Here is a 20,597-nt window from a genome sequence, read left to right as displayed (position 1 = left end):
GGGGGACCGGGTCTTCCCCCCAGGGTGGCAGCACCTGCTGGAGATGCCTGTTGGTGGGGATAGCCAGGTTGTTGCTGTCCCAAGCCTCAGGCACAGGATGCAACTTCTGCACTGCACCCTGGATTTCCCACATCCTGGGCCATGTGCCACCACCAGCAGCCTCAGATGGCCCCCCCACACTGCCCCAAAGGCTGGCCAGGAGCTCCCCCAGGGTCCCCGGCCTCCTGGAAGCTGCAGGAGCTTCTAAAGCAGAAAAACAGCCACTGCTGCGCTCTGCCTCCCTGTCTGTCCCACAGCCTCCCTGTCTGTCCTAAGGCTGGGGGGCAAGCTGCTGTCAGGCTGCTGGGTCCCTGCAGGGGGGGGGGCCTGGGCCAGCCCCAGGGTGTGGTGGCAACCCCCAGGCTGCCCATGGGGGGGGGGGAGCCAAGCCTTTGCTACCCCAAGCCTTAGGCACGCGATGCAAGTTCTGCACCACCTCCTTGGGCTTCCCATGTTCCGGGCCACATCTCCACTGACTCAAGCCACCCCCTGTGGCTCCAGGAGCCCCCCACACTGCCCCCCAAGCCTGACAGGCCCTTCCCTGGCAGTCCCCGGCCTCCTGGCAGCAGCAGGACCTGCCTGAGTGCAAACACGGCCATGAGGCTTGGGGCAGCAAGTGCCTGGCTGGCTCCCCCACCTTGTAACCCTTCCTGCAAACCCCACAGCCACAATCACACATCCCACAAATACCATACACATCTCCCCACAAACCCCACATCCACCCATACTCCCCCAACACAGCTACACATCCCATACACTATACAAGAGTACGACTACATTTTGAGCTATTATGCAGCCACTTCTACATATAAAGCACAAACACACAGGTATCAGGACAAAAATATATATTTAATTGAATTAAAATATTATGGGTATTTGAGTTTTAGTATATAATTTATTTTTTTCCCCAGTTTTAAGATAGCAAAAACCCTCTTCTTCAAAAGAATACTTCCAGGGTCAAGGGGAGGGACTTCCAGTGGCAAGGGTCAAAGGCGGGACTTCCAGTCCGAAGATGGGTACCAGGGGTGGGACATCCGTCAAGGGGAGGGATTACCCATGCGGCCCTCAACAGCTTGGCAAAGCTTACTAAGCAGCCCTCCACCCAAAATAAATTGCCTGCTCCAGGTTAGTTTCTGCTGTAGCAAACGGCTGTAGCAAGTGCCCTCTTCCTTGGATATCTTGAGTGCATTTTTAAAACACTTTCTATCCTTACAGCAGCAGGACACTGACATTGGCCTCATTCTCCTGTGGCAGGTTAGGGCATTCTTGGTGTTTTGAAGAAATATGCCTGTGTGACAAGGTTGACTGTGGAGTTTTAAGAACAGGTTAGGTCAGGGGTGGGCAAACTCCATTTCCCAGCAGCCCTGGCCAGCATCACTGTGGCCAGCTCCCACAGAGACCCTAGGAGCAGCAGGGCTGTGACAGCGCAGGGCCAGGGAGATGCTCCGAGACTGCAATCCTGCAGCAGTGACAGTGTGGTCTGGAGCTGCGGCAGAGCTGTGATCCACTGCCCACACACAAAACCTGTATGGGTTTCAATGGTGCAGAGTCAGGTCTATAATTAGACAAACAATAATTGTAGGATTTATCCCTTTAGTCTGTGCTCTTTGATGCTGGTGACCTGTTCTGCAAGGTGTCAGAATGACATCCCATATGAGTGTCAAACTCACGCTTCTCCAGGCTAATAGACAAAGCGGAGGCTGGTCTTAGTCATTTAATGGTAGAGAAAGAGAGAGGCAAAGAGCTAATATAAGCTATGTAAGGTCTTACCTACCGGGGCATACTCCGGAAAGTGAGAAAAGAGTTTGCTTGCTAAAGTAAGACAAGGTTCCTTGGGTGAATTTGATATCTTTTATTAGACCAACCCAAATGGTTGGAGAATAGCTATTAAGCAAGCTTTCGGGTTCAAAAACCCTTCGTCAGGCTCAGGAAGCTGCAGCAGTTGGTGTGCGCTCTTCCTGGATGGAATGAAAAGTAAAGAAGCCAGGGGCTGGGCTGGGCTGGGGAGTCAGATGCCAGGCAGATTATAATGTATCAAAAATCCAATGTCTATGTTTAGTCCCTGATCTCTAGTATCCAGCAGGTTGATGAAATGGAGCTCATAGGCTCGTCTCTGGGATGTGTTGTGTAAGTTTCCCTTGAGGATCAGGACAGAGAGATTGGAGAGAGAGTGGCCCTCCTGTGAGAAATGTGCCCCCACCGGTAATTGGGTGTTTCTGTCTTTGATGGATTTCCGGTGTGCATTCATTCTGGTGCGCAGTTGTCTGGTCTCTCCTACATATCTTCCATCAGGGCATTTGGTGCATTGGATGAGGTATACTACATTCCTGGGAGGTGCAGCTGTAAGATCCTGGGATGCTGATGGCTCGGTTGTGGGGTGTAGTAATAGTGGGGGTGGTGGAGATGTGGGGGCAGGTTTTGCATTTCTTGTATGTAATATCTTGTGATATGGGTTGCAATTTTTTGAGGATTTTCCGTACAGGTTCAAGGGATGGGTGATAGGTACCACGTGAAGAACTGCTGCAGTACAGAAGAAAAAACACCCACAAATCGCACACCGCTGGTTATGACCTATCACCCATCCCTTGAACCTGTACGGAAAATCCTCAAAAAATTGCAACCCATATCACAAGATATTACATGATATGAGAGCAAATAGTGCTTATCCTCAGTCATTCTCCAGTGGATAGATTATAATAGACCTGTCTTACTCATGTGAGACACTAGAGCAAAATAAGGTGGAGTCATACATTCGCTTGCAACAATTTCAAATCATTGGACTGATGCAACATTAAAATTAGCGTGTCAGAAAAAGATGCATGTTCATGCTAGAGGTATGAACTTGAGATAATCTTTGCTTAAAAGGGAGCCACTTTATAATGCACGATGTAAATTAACCCATGCATAACTGCTTTGGGGAGTGGTGGCAGCTAATGGCCGCTCCCCTGCTGCCAAAATGTCCAGACCCAGGGGAAACCCCATGGGCTGGATAGTGTGGCCCTATGTCCTAGATTGGGTTAACAATGCCAATCTGGATATGGGAAGTGGTGCAGGGCTAATTGGGGTGGCATAGGGAGCCAAGTGGGGCAGCATAGTACAGCCCATGGCCAATGAGGGTAGCACAGGTTGGCCCAGGGCCTGATCCCAGAGCACAGGGCCCGATTCTGGTGTGCAGGGCCTGACCCAGCCCCTGGACCAGCCCTGTGTCACTTATCTGGCCCACAGGATCAAAAAGGTTGAGCATCACTGGTCTATGCCATGATGAACTACTTTCTAGGTGTACTGCATGCTAGCTTCTTTACATACACTAATTAAAAATGCACTAAAGGCAACCCTCCTGCCCTGACAGAGTAAGAACTAATGAATGGATACGCCTCTTAAGTCAAGGTAGACCAGTACATACATATATTACGAAAGAGTGCTGACTCAACTTCAGTGATGATTTTACAGAAAGTTTTTTACTACCTGCAGGCTTGTTCCACAGACTATAGCAACACCCTACCCTGAAAATAATCCTACTAGATGATGCTGAGGAGGAATGAGTCATTGCCTTGGGAGGCCTTTGCTTCCACCCCTCACATCCATGCCTCCAATGCAAACTTTTGGGGGCCAGCAGCATTGCAGATGCCAGTCCAACACACACACACACACACACACACAGGGAGATCTCCCAAAAGCTCTAGTAAAAAATGGTTATTTTGCAGTAATAAGAAGTGTAAATATTCATTAATAGTTAAAAAATAACAAAGCTACTGAATCTAAAGAAAGTAGTAAGCCAGTCAATCAAACAACTTATCCATACTAGGTTATCATTTTTACATATTTCTAAGACAGACCTGGAGGTTGTCTCTTTTGATGCAGTCTCAGTTCTGCACACAAGATGGCAGCTCTCTTCCCGATCTGTGTGTCTACCCCTTAGTCAGTGCCTGGAGCCACTGCAGGTGCTAGCACACTGATTATTTTTAGTGTTTAATGAGAGTGAAGGATAGTCACTTTCTGCTCTCCAGCCTGCACTGTACGTGGTCCAGAGTCACGTGGGAGCTATAGCTGTGCTTATTTTAAAATATTCCATTTACCTGGGCTCATTATAACATCAGTATCTAAAATGACCTATGAGGGAAGTTCTTTAAGGCATCTTCAAATCTACTTAATTTCATTTCAGACTTCAGCAGATCTGCATGCATTTTCAGTGAGCAAATATATCCTTACTTCAAAACTTCTGCCCCAGATTCTCAGCACACATTGTAGCCATATACAGAAGTACAAAGTTGGTATAAACCATTTATCATCCTGATACTTAAAGCTCATTTTGCATTCTAGCATAAATGATGACAAAAGGCCAGGGAAAAGAATCAGGCCTCCTGACAGTAGCTCATACTTGCTAGAGAGGATGTAGTGAATTGTTAAGCTAGCTACTCAGACAGTATGAGCTGAACAGTCAAGGACTGAGGTTTTGCAAACTTCTGGGGAAAAAGAGGAACGGAGGTGGTTTATTTGTATTATGCCTAATGAAACAGCATAGAAAGCAAAGCAATGACTTAGTTGAATTTCAATCTCCATTTGGTGGGTTAGTGGCTTCTACTCTGCAACAAGCTAGACCTGACAGATAAGATGAAGGAAGACACCGCCATTGCTGTCCTTTCTTCTGTAACTACCCTCTCTGCCATACATACAAAACCTTTCAGCCGATCAAATACAATACTTCTTATCCCTGCACAAAAAAACCAACTGAGGGGAAAAGAAAACAAAACACACTGTATTCCCTCTCCCCAGTCCTTTGAACACACTCAAAACCAGACATATTCTGACCCAATTGGCTTTAACTATGTACCATGTGGCCTAACATTCATTGGATCAAAATATTTAACAAACAAGATGAGAAACATTAAGCTGGAAAAAAGCAGCCAAGTCAGAAAGGAAGCATGGCAGCATCCAGATGAAAGTACGTCCAAAATCCCTTCCCTACTCAACTTCACTAGAGAACTTTGTTCTTCCGCAGAGCAAGAGGCCACCAGGTGTCAGCATGAGCTAGCAAATGGAAAGGCCAGGAGCGCCTCTCCTGGAGTCTTTGAAAGGGACTCTCACACTGTGAGCATAGATGGAAAGGCTACTTTCAGAACAGGGATTTAAAGTGAAAGGAAAAAGCCACAGTAAAATATAGATGTATTCAATATTGCAAATAAAATTAAAAACAGAACTGAACAGAGGGCAAGGACAGACCCTAACAGGCAATCTCATCCAAACTCTGCTGCCAGCACCCACGCAGGGCCTCAAGGGTTTGTCCTTCAAAAACCTGCTGCAGAGCCGGGTGCTTAGTTAGATTCCTTTAAATGTTTACCATTCTCTTCAAAAAAAAACCGCAACCCCCCTCCCCCACAAACACACATAAGCGTGTGTTGGAAGATCTGATCTGCTCCTAGATTAAGAGGGAATACTCTGAACTCAATCATCAAAAGATTACAAAGACTAGTGGTAATGAGGCTGTATAAACACTAAGCGTTACTTTATGTTCTGAACAGTTCTTTAGCTCCCAAATTGCTACCATCTAAACCCACATCAACAGAAGCAAGAGCTTTCTGCATAGAAGCACTTGTCTGCAGAGTTCCCTCCCTTCTATCAGAAGCTCCCAATTTGAGTAAACAGAAAAGTGTTTCTGATAATTTTTTGTTGTTTTTAGTTCTGCTACTGAGGAGGCGTACAACTCTGATACCTTTATACAAGGCAGTTTCTGCTTCTGCAACCAAGCGTGTGTAAAGTATCAGGAGATTCCCTATTATTCCAGAAATAGGAATAATCCAACAGGTATCCAAGGAATTATGCTATAGACCCTCCCAATTTCTAATAGCTTCATTATCCTTCGTAAGTCCTATATTCTGAAATGAGTGACAAGACCTTTCAGTCCTGGAATCAGATTTCCCCACCTTGTAATCACGTTATATTTTGCAAGAGGAAACATAACTTGGTCAAGGATACAGTCTGCTTCTCTAATCATTAAAACCAACAAGAAAGCCACTTACAGCTACCTATAAATAACACCCAGCCAAGAAACCACTAGCATAAGTTTAGCATGTTAAGTTGTTCCCTATTCATTTAAATAATATTTGGCAAGTTCGTGAACAGGGTCAAAACAGGAAACACAGAATGGATAATTTTCACATTTTTCCCAACAAAAGTGATTTTCCTGAGAAACTCGTTATAAGGAAATGTTACACTGGAAGTTCTTTTTGCAGGAAGGAAAAATGGGCTTTTCTAGCCATGCCAATAGAAGATCAGTTTATTTTTAATTAAGACATCTGGGTTCCTGGAAGGGCAGTTGGGACCCAAAAATCTGTGAACAGGGTCCAAAGACCGTTTCACTATAAAATATAAGTGTACATTCAAGTACGTTCTTTCCTGGAAAATGGAAGAGTTTTATGCCATCAGCTTCTTAAATGAATAGAGAGTGTAGTCAGACCTGGGTGTTGTTCTCTTTATTCTCAGTTTTATTTTTCTGTGGAAGATAGTATAATAAAAGTGAAGTCTTACTTTCCAACTCCTACACAATTCACACATTCTAATAATTTTTATAGCGTTTATTTACACACCTATAGCTGAAAATAAAATTCTTCCCATCAAACATTGTTATGAAGGTGAAAAAAAATCATGGTGGAGTTAATGTAAATGACTTTTACAGTCATTTTAAAAGCACAAGGGGTCTTATGTAGGAAGTGGTACAGAATGTTCATTTCATGGGATAATTCAATAGGCCCCGCAAGATTTTTGTTGAGAAATACACAGTGTAGGGGAATAGCAACAATAATTTTCTTCCACAATCAAAGTCTACAAATACAGGATCTATAGATAAGAATCATATTTTGCAAAGACAACCTGATACTTTTGTACAAGGACACGGCGCTCCCTCAGTAAATTACCAATTTCAGAAGAGGAGCAACACTTAACAATCAGGCCCTTTTGTGTACCCTAAAACACTGCAGTACTGAAGCTTCACACTGTGCGATCTGCACACATCCATTGCTCTCTTTTCCATTCTGTGCCTTTTCTGGCTTCTGAAGAATGCTTACTGGATAGATAGGGGGATTTCACCTGTCACCCCAAGTCAAAACCCCACCAATTTGGGGACAGACACTCTAAACTAAATAAAAACACAAGTCTTTCTTTCTGGTGTAGAACTCACACATGAAGAGCATTCATAGAAATAGCAACGCCTACTGACCAAGTGCCTATAGGGCTCATAAACTCTAAAGCTGGTCAAGAAACAGCTTTTGGGTCCCACAGTTTCTCCTGGTTCTGCTTTGGGAGGGAGAGGAGGCTTTCAAAGTGTTTATTTTTTTCACCCACCCAAGACAGCCATAGGTTACTCACCTGTAAGGTGTGACACAAGGTCCAAAAAAAATCGGTCTTCTGCCATAATTTGAAGTCAAGACTTGAACCAGTCTTCTACAACTTAGACATGTACCTTGACTCCTGGAGTTCTTCTATAGCCAGGGTAAAGGTCTCTCTCACTTTCCTCACCCTTCTGCCCCTCCCCAACCCCTTCTCCAGAATCCTCTGGATCCCAGCTGAGAAATTTTGCTGATGAAAGTTTTGTTAGAACTAGCATGTTTGAGGGAAAAAAAGAGTTTTGATGAACTGGCATTTTCTGATGAAAAATGTCCCATTGAACACATTCCCAGTAACAGCAAGTGGCTTCCTGATTAGATAGCTGCTGACACTGGATGTGGGTCAATAGTTTCTTGTCTTCCTCAGACAACCTAAACTGTCCTTCACATCCATGAATACAGGGATTCACAGGGAATACATCCCTCCTTCTAGGAGGAGCTGAATTTTTGCAGGCCTGGATACACCTTGGTCCTCACCAAACAAAATAACTCTTTTCCCCTGTGCCGAGGTTTCTTTAAGGTGATGTTCTTTGGGGAGGAGATGTCTTTTTTTCTACAACACATCCAGCCCTCAGACCCTAATTCATGAGGCAGCACCCACTTAAACCCAAGACTGGCTCACTGCAAAGCTACTTCATGTATCTGCCTCTGTTCATCAGTCTCTTCCAACAGCCCTCTGCCAAGAACTCAGAGGCTTCTTCTCCAATTTCTCTCAGCTGGCAGGCATCTTATTCCAGAGTGCTTGGTCTGGAAAACTTTCCTGGATAATTGCTGTCCTCTGTAAACCCTCCAGACCAAGCCTTTTTTAAAGCTCCTTCCACAGACCTCTAAGCCCCATTTCCCCAGGGAACTTCTCACACAAAGCAAAAGGGAACCTTGTTTTAGCATGTGGTCAAAAAGGAAGCCTCAGGACCAAGAGGTGTCACACATTTCCCAAGAATGCCGGCAGCCCAGCTTAAATGTCATACATTCAGCTAGGCTATGGGAGTGGCTCCAGCATTTCTGTTGTGCCTGCTTTGCCCGCCAACCTTCCTACCCAACCCATCCCTGCTCTCATCTCTTTTCTCACTGCTGGATCACAGGGGAGAGGGAACTCCTGAAGAATTGGAGCAGGCAGCAGCTAAGCTACTTAAATTTCAGGTTGTGGTGGGTATACACACCGACTATGCTCCCAGCCAGCCACCCTAACCTCAGAGAATAGAGAGTCCCCTATCCCACTTAACTCTAGCCAACACACAGAAATTCCCTCCAGCCCTCTCAACATGGCCTTTAATCTCCTTACTAATATCGACATCCTCCATAAAGACTCTCCAGTTCAGACACCTTCCAGCACATCACTACGTACACCCCCCCCCCCCCCACACCCCTCTTTTTTTTCCCCCCAAAGCCTACTATTATTTAGGGAAGGGAACAAATATAGTGGCGAGAGCTAGGCCTTAACTCCCTTGTAAATAGGGCTGGATATACTTCTTAAACAAATCATGTAAACAGACAAATCATAACTATGATGGAGGAGGTTCATCTTGGAAAGACAACCCAGGCACACATGCCCTCACTTCTATTTGAGAAATTTGAACATGCAGTTCAATGACAATGTCTCCAATTTTTGTATGTAGTACATGCATTCATCTAAAAAAACAGCGATTCTTACTCAGGGTACCCTGCGGTGCTTTGAGATCTTTTCAAAAGTGCCACAGGAGCGCCGGTGTTTTAGCACAGGTAGGTGTGCAAACATGATTCCCAAGAGAAACCCAAAGATTTCAAATAGGAATTCCTAGTGCAAAAAACATTCTGGCCTGCTGGGTTTTCCCGAGTTCCTAGCCACAGAAGAATTACTCTATTTTTCTGTAGTCAAAAACCAACACAAACTAAAAGCTGGCATTTACCAAGGGGTGCCTTAAGTCTAAAAAGGCTGAGAAGCCCTAATTTTAAAATAAAAGATTTTTTTTAACATAATTTTTTTATATCCTTATTTAGAAATGCTGAAACAGTAGAAAATCCAAAAGTTTGGATGTGCAATTTTCTGAAATTATAGATGTTAGTAAATGAGCTTGTTAATATTTTAAGAACATGTCAAAATTAAGCAAAACTTTCATTTTGTATAGAATGTTTTGTGATATCATCCCATGCTAATTTACCTGATCTTTTTCACTATTTTCACTAGTGGTGCAGGAGAAAAGAAACTGACAATAGTATCAGTTTCAGTTACCAGTTGCTGAGAGTCATAAAAATACATTTTATTTCAGAAACACCTTGACCACTTGTGCTATTAGGATACTTACCAAGTGTATGAAATCATGCATCAGAGAGAGATTTAATTAGTAAGCATTATCTACAGCAGAAAAAAAAAGCATCATGCTTTAATAGCCATAAAACACTATTTCTACTGTATTTTATAATATAATAGTAATATATGCATGAAAATTCCCATAAGTAGTTATTAAAAACTCATGCACAAAAATAAAGCAGTCTCCAAGCTCTTGCTACAGTTGACAAATAAGACAGTCATTAGTCCCCAGTTACAAATGAAATAAGTGTCCGACACTCCCCAAATATTTTTCTTGATTCAGGCATTTTTTATTTCCTATATGTAACAAAGCACCAATCTCAGGCCCTGTCATAGTCCAGCTGACTGGCCAGACCAGAGTCCACTGAGGGACTTACCTCTGGGCCCCAGGGTTGTGGTGCTGACCCCAGAAACGCATGGCCAGCCTCCATGAGACTGTCACCTGCTTCAGGCTCAGACTCAGGAGGTATGCAGCCATGTGCTGGTGGAACAAGCCCCGATTGGCTGCTGGGAGTTCTGCTGGAAGCCAAAAAGGGACTCCAGGCACACCTGTAGATCCCCCAGAGAGGGGAAGGCACAACTCTTCCTGGGAGAGAGCTGCGCAGTCTGTGTGGAGACACAGAATGGGGCAGCAGTATGAGTCCCAGACACCAGTCCAGAGGCAAGAGCCAGGAGGTGAGTGAATACACCGGACAGAACAGTGGGTAAGACAGCAGAAACTGGAGACTGAAAAGAGGCAGCCTTCCAGGTCCCTGAGGTGATAGTGAGTAGCAGAGGATAAGTCCTCCTGGAGGGAGGCGGGGGGGGGGGGGGGGGGGGGGGTGTCTTTTTTCCTTTTTTTTTTATTCTGGTCGAGGGACTAACTAAATAGAGGAGTCAGCAAGTGAAAGGCTGGGACATGATGGTACTCTAAATCTGGTTAACTGATAGGTAGAGCCAGTGGGGGAGCAACCCATCAAGGGACTTGTCCTCGATAAATGGAGAGAATGGGATAAGCCAGTGCCTGACAAACTCAGGAATTGATGAGGTATGAAGTGAAGATAAATAGAGCAATTGAGCTTGTTAGTTGATGATTCAAGGAGTGATGCTAAACTCCTTGAGTAACAAAATCTAAGTAAGAATCAAGTGACAAAAGCTTGGTACTTAATGGAGTTTAAATAAGAAGTAACCAAGTGATGAAACTTGTTAATCAATGAAGCAGATACAGATAAACATAGTGATGACTGACACCTTCATGGGTAAAGGATAAGTAAGAGCTAATTGATTTGGTGAATCAACGGTGAGAGACTGGCTAGCAAGTGAATTATAAATTAAGCAGTCAAATAAGCCAGCATAGGTGAAGTGGTGAATCCTGCAGCTAGATGGTGAAATGACGTCTGTAGCCTGGAAACACTTGGTGCGTTTCTATGAGGACAAGACATCGATAGATTGTCAGCTTAAGCACAGCCAGGTGTGGTAAGGGTGTAGGAGAGGTGGAACCAGCTAAAGAAAAGCCATCCCCTTGAGCCCTACCACTGATTGTGACAGATCTCACCCCCACCCCCTCTCTCTCTTTCAATCAATCATTGGACTATCAAGGCATGGCAGGTGAGCAAAAAAAGAGGAGACTCCAAAGTGAGGGAGCCAGACAGAAAACATGATAGCCCCAGGACACTTGCTTAACACTATACATAAAGGAAGTCATACACCTTGGCCACATTTGATTTTAAACTAACAAAAAAAGTATATAGCCTTCATAAGAAAGCACAGGTCATCTTCCCTGCAGATTCTACAGAACTCCAAATACCAAATAGCTACTCTCTCCACAAACCAGCACAGTTTTTCAGATTGTAAAGGTGTAGTATTCAAATATGACAAATTATACCTGCACTCTGAAGACACAGAGTAAAAGTTTACCGAGGGATATTTCTCAGCTGTGCTATTGATCTCACTGGGTGCATTTACACACACTCTTTACTGCAGAGCTGGCTAATTAGTTTCACAGTAAAGCATCACCATCCATCTACATATGCACCCCTATTTGGGCACAGTAAATTAACTAAATCTGCCATAGGTTTTCAGTGTCCGGGACAAGTACTATCCTACAGAGTTATTTAGTGCTCCAATAGGCATGTGTAGATGGTGACTGGAGCTGGCTGTGGCATGGGGGTGCTACAGTGCAGAGGCTGCCTGCCTGCTAATCCCACACTGTACACCCTCTGTCCAAGCCAGCCACTCTGCAGCACACTGAACTAGGGTACAGCAGCTCTGGGCTGGCAGGCGGATTCCCCAGGATCACCTGCCAGCTAGGGCTGCTTGACCTGGCTCAACATGCTGTGATCCTGGGTGTACATGTACACCCTGTACCTGGGAGCAATAAACTCTGACATGAATTGCACCAGAGTTTATTCAGGTGCATTAATAGCATGTGTAGATGTGCCCACTGTGGGAGACCAATTTCAAAATTCTAATAAGCTTTGCTTTTAGTCCTTTTACAGCCCAATATTTTCTGTACGAGATTTGGATCAATTCACTCTTCTGGAGAAATCTTGAGATCCTAGGGATAAAGGCTGATTTACTTAGAAATTCTAATCTAAAATGGATGATGCAATAAAGCAGTCTTCAATTAGCATAGCACTGGCTGTTTTTCCAGCCAATTTTATTCTAAAAGAAGCTTGAACCAAGATTTTAAAATGAGGCCAAGAGAATCAGGCACAGACTTCCACTGAAACTCGAGGCCTATTCGCCTGAAACTTGAAAATCCAAATCCTGCTGACTGCTTCTGGTTTACCTTGAGATTTAATGGTTTGGAAGGGGCTGGAGCTGTTAAACTGTTTCTCTTTTCCACTTAAATATTCCTGAGGACAGTTACCTGGGCTAGTCACAATAGTCGGACATTAATAACAAAACAAGAATTATATATACAAACAGAATTGTAGAAAGAGGGTTTATTCTGAACTTAAATAGCTGAGACTGATTTAAAATTTGGTATAAAGTTTTGCATGTCAGGGATTTTCATTTTGCCATCCCCATGAAACCCTACCAAATCTACTTTACAAGTGTGGAAAAAAATATAGTTTCCACATGCCCCATATGAATTCATTGAAGCTTGGAAACTGAATTCCATCCACGATGAACATGTCCAAAGTGCAGGGGCCACACACAACCTTCCCTGCAGTTTTTCCTTCTTATTAGACAGGGATCAATTTTAAAAGGGGGGGGGGGGAAGGCAACTGTACTGATCCCCAGTATGGATCATTAGCAGAGATCTGGGTTTTGTATTTGCCATGGAAAAAAAAAAATTCTCATTTTAAAAAGAGAAAAACATGGGAAATCCCTTCCAGCCTACAAGGGGCTGGCAGGAGCAGGAGGGGGGAGACTGGCAGTGGGTACCACATGCATATGTTTTCTATCCACCTTACAGTCCATTCATTAAACCCTGTACGTCCTTAGCTTGTTTGCTGAAATGTTGTGGGAGACCGTATCAAAAGCCTTACTGAAGTAGATATATCAAATCCACTGCTCTCCCCACATACACAGAACCAGTCATCTCATCATAAAAGGTAATCAGTTGGTCAGACATGACTTGCCCTTGGTGAATCCATGCTGACTATTCTTAAATAACCTCCTTCTTCTTGAAGAGTTTAGAAATGGATTCCTTGAGGGTCTGCTCCATGATTTTTCCAGGTACCAAAGTGAAGCTCACCAGTCTGAAGTTCCCTGGATCCTCCTCCTTCTCTTACTTGAAGATGGGCACTATATTTGCCCTTTTCCAATCATATGGGACTGCTCCCAATCACCATGAGTTTTCAAAGATGATAGCCAGTGGTTCTGCAATCACATTGGCCAACTCCCTCAGCACTCTTGGGTGCATCCTGGTAGGCCCCATGGACATGTACACATCCAGCTTTTCTAAATAGTCCCTAACCTGTTCTTTTACCACTGAGGGTTGCTCACCTCCTCCCCAAACTATGCTGCCCAGTGCAATAGTCTGGGAGCTGGCTTTGCCTGTGAAGACTGAGGTGAAAAAGGCATTGAGCACTTCAGCCTTTTCTGCATCCTCAGTCACAAGGTTGCCGCCCCCATTCAGTAAAAGGAACCACTTTTTCTGATCCTCCTCTTGTTGCTGAAGGACATACAGATAGATAGGCAAACATTGTCAATAAAAGATCATTTCTCCTTCACTTATTAGACCAGCTGAGTTCAGGATTCTGTTTCCCTGGCAACATCGGAGGACATTGACAATGCAATATGTGCAGGAAAGAAAATAAGTGGGAATGGAAAATTACTTCAGCAAGTTAGTTAAAAAGCCCTGCAGAGAAAGAGTAGAACAGGTAAGCACTTGCTATTTAAGATAGCTGGTTTGCAGGTATTTCATCTTAAAACACATAGGAAAGAAAGCTAAAGTAGTATTGGGGTTTTGTTTGTTTGCTTGGACCATTTAACCACTTTGATCGCTGAATTTGTGTGTGCTAAATATTACCATATTTGCTGAGGGAGGGCAAACATGATGCATACTAACATATTTGATGAGGAAAATGTGCAAGATGCCATAAGATGAGCCAAGACAGAAAAGAGGCAAAAAGGGGGGGAGGAGGTAGTGCTCATTTATTTCCTCCTAAGAGAATGTGTTTTGTTTGACAGACTGGCTGTCCATGTGTGGCAGCTTGCAAACCTCCTCTTTTTCTTATGGTTGAAGTTTCCCAGCTGAAACAAAGTACACCTTCCTTTACTGTCTTTACTAGTGAGGAATTAGGGCCAGGTATAGAAGTTACATTTATTACATCGTCTTCTTCCCATGTCTCTACACCACATTTGACGTCCCCCACTTGCTTATTATACTTTGCAAGGTCTTTCATTGTTGTGGCAGGCCAATACTTGCAGTGCTGCCACTAGTGTGCCCTGCCCACTTGGGTGTGCCATACCAGGGTCAACTCACCTGCCAGGACTTGATGTTACCCGAGTTTCTATTGGAAGGTTTGGTCCAGTATTTTTCTGTGACCCTGGGTCCCTTGGCTGATGCTTCTTCTGTGAGGCTTCTTCTCCTCTACACCTCACTTCTTTCCACTTGGGTGGTCTGGCTCAGTTTCGGTGGTATCACAGGCACTATCTGCTCCACTGGAAGGCCTGCCTGTAGTTCTAGTCAGGAACGTGGTTATGGCATGCCTGACTGGCAAACTGATAACTTAACTGGACTCGAACTGAAATCATGTAGGTGGCACAGGTGAGCAGGGCAATGATGCTCACAGTGCTGGGCATTTTTTCTCATCACTTTGTACCACATGTGCTGCGACTTCAATCCCTGCATGATCTTGCATTGTGGGTTGGCGCTGCGAGGACTGATGCTCTGCATCAGCTGGTGCCCGGCCATGTGCTATAATGTCCCAAGGGCCATTTTCTTGCACCCCTACAACCTTTGGGGTCCTAATGTTTGCTTGCCAGGGAATTTTGGGCCCCCAGCTGCTCAAATGCTGCCACCAGAATCAATATGCTCTCAAGTGGGTTCTTCCCTTGGCTAGGTCCCAGCAATGCCCCTTTGGCTGCCCAGGTCCCATCCCAGCAGCCCTGCGTGTACTTGCTGGTGAGGTTTTGCACAAGTGGGGTTACAGTAAACTCTGTACCTGTCGGTGCCTCTGCAGGTGCTCCCTTGCCGATACCTGGGTCCTCTCTCCCAAGTATCCAGTTGTTCATGTTGTTCTCTGGCTCACTAGAGCTCCCTGCCCCAAGAGAAGTCTCTGGCTCCAATGATGCAGGTAAATAAGCACTCAGACACCATGGAGGTTTCCCCCTCTATGGTCTGAACACCCATGCTGCCGCTGTCACCCCGAGTCCGTTTCGAGCATGAGGAAGGCTTTGGACACACGCCTGGCGCTTCCTCCTTTGCTCTCCCCCTGGACACAACCAGTGAGCTCCTCTCATCTCAGGAGCTTTGAGGGGATGGGTTGATCTGCAGCCCCTCTTCCGGCCATGTGATGCCAGCCCAGCTACCTGCAGACCAGCCAGCTGGATGCCAGCAGAGCACTGTGGGCCTGCACAATTGTACATGTGCTGTCAAGCAGCAAGCATTGCAGGTTTTGAGCAGCTACATGGCTTCCGAGGCCCAGGCAGGGGAAAGGGTCCCCACAGGGGACTCACCATAAAATCTTAAGAGTCGGTCAATGACTCCAGTGTCACTTGGTACAAAACAAAAAAACAAAACAAAACAAAAAAAACAACCAACCACACATGAATGCCAAAACTTAGGAGACAGCAGCCTTTTCAAATACACTCTGCTGCTTACCCTTCTAAACCAGAAGCAACAACCCCTGCATGTGTACTATGTTGGTACTGGGCTAGTTAACCCTGCTAAATAAAAGTGCTAGTTAGCCACATTCGTATTGCACTACAGGCAGGCCAATTTGCACTGCTGAGGTCAGGAAAAATCCCATATCTAATATCAGCTTTAAATTCTGAATAACTGAAATCAAAATCATATGCAAGTCCACCTGATCCTGAATTCTTACTAGAAGGCTGGAATAATGCCCTCTCAGACTAAAGCATTCTGGCAAATAACTCCCCGATTACTTTGCAGTAGGCTGTTTGGGGAAAGTGAAAAACTCAAAAACCAACAACCACCTTTCAGTCAGAAGCCAAGAAGTGCTTTTACAGTGAGGACTTAATGTGGGTAAGTCCCCTGCCCCCCCACAGGGCATACCCCCCCACTGCACTGTACGTGGACTGCTCCCCCCCAACTCCCGCAGGGCCCACAGCTCCGCCCACTCAACCTTCATGCCCTCCCCCCCCCCCACAGCAGCAGCAGCAGACATCAGTGTGCTCAGGGCCCTCCTGCCACAGCCCTGCTTCCCCAGGCAGTACAGCACAGCTCAATCCCGGCCACCTGGCACCCAGGACTGCCTGTGCCAAGTTGTGCAGGCCTGGCCTGGCACGGGACCATGCACTATCAGGCAGCTCCAGGCTGCTTGGGCTGTTACCCGGGGCCCCGCACCACTCACAGGGACCATGTATCACGCTGGACCGGGTTCTGCATGCACAGGCCCCACGTGCCATCAGGCTGGGCCAGTTCTGTGCACACAGGACCTGGCCCGGCATGATATGTGGTCCCTGCAAGTGGCACAGGGCTCCTGGTGACAGCCTGAGCAGCCCAGAGCTACCCAAAGGCACATGGCCCCATGCCAAGCCAAGCCGGGCCAGGTCTGCACTACTTCACAGTCAGGGCAGCTAGGAGCTGGAACCGACTTTCAAGGGAAGTCGTGCTCGTCCCTACCACGGGGATCTTCAAAAGGAGGCTGGGTAATCACCTAGCCAGGGTCATTTGACCCCAGCATTCTTTCCTGCCCATGGCAGGGGGTCGGACTTGATGATCTGCTCAGGTCCCTTCCGACCCTACCAACTATAAACTATGAAATTTATAATTAATTGGCCTTGGCTGTCTCATTACATTCGATCAGGAACTGAAGGTCTGATACTAGGCAGCAGTTAGCAAAAACTTAATGAAATGTAGGGTGTTTCTCCTCAGGGCATGTCACACTGTTGCCCATTTGAAGGAGCAAGGCAGGAGTCCTTTCACTGAAATAACTAATGCACCATTAGAGGAAGAGTGGAATCATTTGCTCATTGGCCAAGAAGGGCATAGGTTGGAATCACAAGGTTCAGGCCAAGAAAGCTGTCATCATCACAGATGCAATTCACTTTTTATAGCAATGAGTACTGGCAGAATTTCAGGATTAGTTTGCTCCCGAGTAAAATGCAGTTAAGATACTTGTTGATGCTTAACCTTTGTATTCCAGTGAAATGATTCAAGGATCAGAAAGTGCCATTTTATATCAGCTCCTACTTTGATGACACCTTGGAAAGCAAACAACTTTCTTCAAAGGGCACTAGAGAAGCTAGGTCATCATGCCAGGAAAAACAATGAAGAGAGAACAACAGAGGTGAATTTAGTTCTTGGCTGTAGCAGCAGCTTTTCATGATATTTAAACTGGTTGTAAACAAACTCCCAAACTACTGCTTTCATTAAAGTAATAATGACCCGTGTCTAAAAATGTGTGACATCTAACCCCCCTTCTAGAAAAATAACACTCGCTCCCCAACCATAGCCACACAAATGCTATGGTAAAACAACAGTATCAGGGTGCACGCTTAATGCACTTGGACTTCTTTATGGTGAGGATCAGTATAATATCCAAGTGCTCCACAAGCATAAGTTAATCAGTCTTCAAAAAGTGCTACAAGTGGGATACTATTATCACCATTTTATGCACACAATTAATTAGTATAGAGATACTGACTAAGTGAAGGATTTAATACATTTTTCTTATTGATATTTATGTTTCCATGTAGTCAGGTTCTGTGAAAAATAAATGGGAAGATACACAAGTTTCTTAAGTGCTCTGATATCAGCTATTTGCTACTTCTTTGTTAAGATTTTTGCATAGCTTTCATATTTACCAATTTAAAAAAAAAAAAAGGGGGGGGGGGGGGGGGGAGAGAAGGAATTTCATTAGTAAACCTTGTTCCTTGACAGGCAGGCTTGGAATGACTTTAAAGGAAAGTCATCTAAGTGGTTTCATATGTAAGGGCATGCTATTTCTCCTAGTGTCAAGCAGCAAGATGAAGACTGGCTAAAGATGGTTTCAGGTTTCTTTAAGGATGAGCATGGGGATGGCATTGCTGTTGACATATGCTAGTTGAATGTGCCATGCCAGAGCACCTTGAGGTTTTACACAGGTTATCGTAAATCTACACCAAGCCCTGGTGGTATGACCTTATTCAACTTGTGACTCCTGATCTCTCAGTTACAGCCAATTCTGCTCTAAGAAGAATTTGAAATAAACTTGACATCAGCTGCACTCCAGGAGTAATTTATTTATTCCAATTAAAAAAAATAAAAAAATAAAAAAATCTATTTTTACTAGGTTTGAGGTCACCATATCTATTCAAATGCAGCCACACATAGTAGAGGATTATCTATTCTTTTGAGGTGCTGTAACAGTCTAAGAATATATGTGGCAAACTAACATAGCTAAACATAGCAAGTACATCAGTAGCTGCATGCGTAAGAAAATTAAACAGGTGGCAAATACATAGTTTATCAAGAAGGAATTAAGGAAGGGGAAAAAATATAAAATGTTTGTTTGCCATCAAATGCATTTAAGCTGAGTGATACAGCATACTGGTCTGACTGTGAATTACTACCACACCTCTGCCTACAAGTGAGGGGAAGTTCTCCAAGAAGAATTTGGCTGGGCTTGGAGTGTGGGACTCAAAAACGATTCAAGGCAACAATCAGAGAAGCACCATCTCTGATCCCACTCTGTGCCTGTACCAAGGTTATCATTTGGCTGTTCTGCAAACTAGGACTCCCCCTGCCCTGCATATGCAAGAGGAAAAAGACTGGGTTCTACAAAGCCCAGGCTCTGCCACTGACCTATGTGACCTTTGGAAAGGTATTCAATTCTTCTCTACTTTTCTTTTCACTTATTTGACTCATCTATTGAGACTGCAAGCTCTTCATGACAGGGACTCTCTCTCATTGTACCTGTAATAAATAATGGGCTCCATTCTTGATTGGGGCCTTTCTTTTCTCATTAGAAATCATTCTTTATCTTGAAGTCCCCAAATATTTTGGCTATTGCTAGAATTTACATCCTGTCAGCCTTTTAGCAACACTGAGATCATGAAGTGGTAAGGATTTTTTCCCCTCACAGCTGTAAGGTTTTATTTCTGACAAGCCAGAAAAAGGCAACATAAACAATCAGAAAAAAGAGAGGGGGAAAAATCTTCACAAAAAAGAAAAAGTTAAGACGGAAAAACAGCTTTTGGACTTTAGAATTAGCCTAATTCAGGGTTAAGTCAGGAACAATGGCAAGGAGGCAAGAACTTTCTTTCTCCTCTTTGCTCAACAAGGGGAGAGCCCCCTCCTGCGTTATGGACAGTAAGGTGACAAAGCCAGAAGAAGCTCACCAAGATTGTGGGTTAGGTTACATGGAGGTCAAGGAGAAAGGGATTTGGTTGTAGGGGTCTGCTACAGACCCTAACACCAAGGGGAAAAACTAGATTTGGGACTCCCGAGGCAGCTCCCGGAGACCATAAAAACTAGGGAGGCGGTAGTCATGGGGGACCTAAACTACCCAGACATCTGCTGGGAAACGCAGACAGCAAAGTCCCACCGTTCACACAGGTTCCTATCCTGTGTACAGGACCTCCATCTGATGCAGGAGGTACATGGTCCCACTAGGGGGAAGGCCTTGCTGGACCTGGTATTGGCAACAGGGGATGATATGGTAGGGGACCTACAGATCGGTGGTCACCTGGGGGACAGTGATCACCAAATAATAGAATTCATCATAAGATGTCGAGGGGGTAAGGTAACTAGTAGGGGGAAAGTGCTAGACTTTAGGAAAGCTGATTTCAATGAACTCAGGCGATTAGTCAAGGACATACTGCAGAGTAAGAGTTTTGAAGAGATGGGGGCCCAGGAAGGGTGGCTGTGCCTTAAGGAAAAGATCCTTCGGGCACAGAGGGAGATGATCCCGATGCAGGGAAAAAGGGGGAAAGGGGTCAAAGGGCTTGCTTGGCTGACCAGAGAAATCCAGAGCAGTCTACGGGCTAAAAGGGGGGCATATAAAAAGTGGAAACAGGGAGAGATTACTAAAGAGGAGTATACCTCCTCTGCTCACACTTGAACAGTCCCTAACTATAGGGAGGCAATTAGACGGGCCAAAGCTACCATGGAGCTGAGGATGGCATCCCAAGTTAAGGATAACAAAAAAATTGTTCTTTAGATATATAGGGAGTAAAAGGAAGGCCCAGGGTGGAATAGGACCCCTGCTAAATGGGCATAAGCAATTGGTGATGGACAGGGGGGACAAGGCTGAACTCCTCAACGAGTTCTTTGCCTCAGTGTTCCTAAG

At 44.9% G+C, this 20,597-nt stretch overlaps 1 long non-coding RNA gene across 1 annotated transcript in view; it reads left to right on the top strand.

Annotated features, from left to right (window-relative positions):
• The first annotated feature begins 10,266 nt into the window (after nucleotides 1-10,266).
• The window catches only part of LOC112549986, a 14,132-nt gene continuing 3,801 nt past the window's right edge, over nucleotides 10,267-20,597 (top strand). Inside the window, exons 1-2 of the long non-coding RNA XR_003093650.1 lie at nucleotides 10,267-10,380; nucleotides 17,472-17,615. This is a non-coding gene — a long non-coding RNA (uncharacterized LOC112549986). The remainder of the gene's footprint in view (nucleotides 10,381-17,471; nucleotides 17,616-20,597) is intronic.

Source organism: Alligator sinensis, unplaced genomic scaffold (genome assembly GCF_000455745.1).
Source record: "Alligator sinensis unplaced genomic scaffold, ASM45574v1 scaffold20_2, whole genome shotgun sequence".
Classification (NCBI taxonomy): Eukaryota; Metazoa; Chordata; order Crocodylia; family Alligatoridae; genus Alligator; species Alligator sinensis.
The sequence above is the reverse complement of the archived record's forward strand: the minus strand, read 5'-3'. Positions and strand labels throughout refer to the sequence as shown.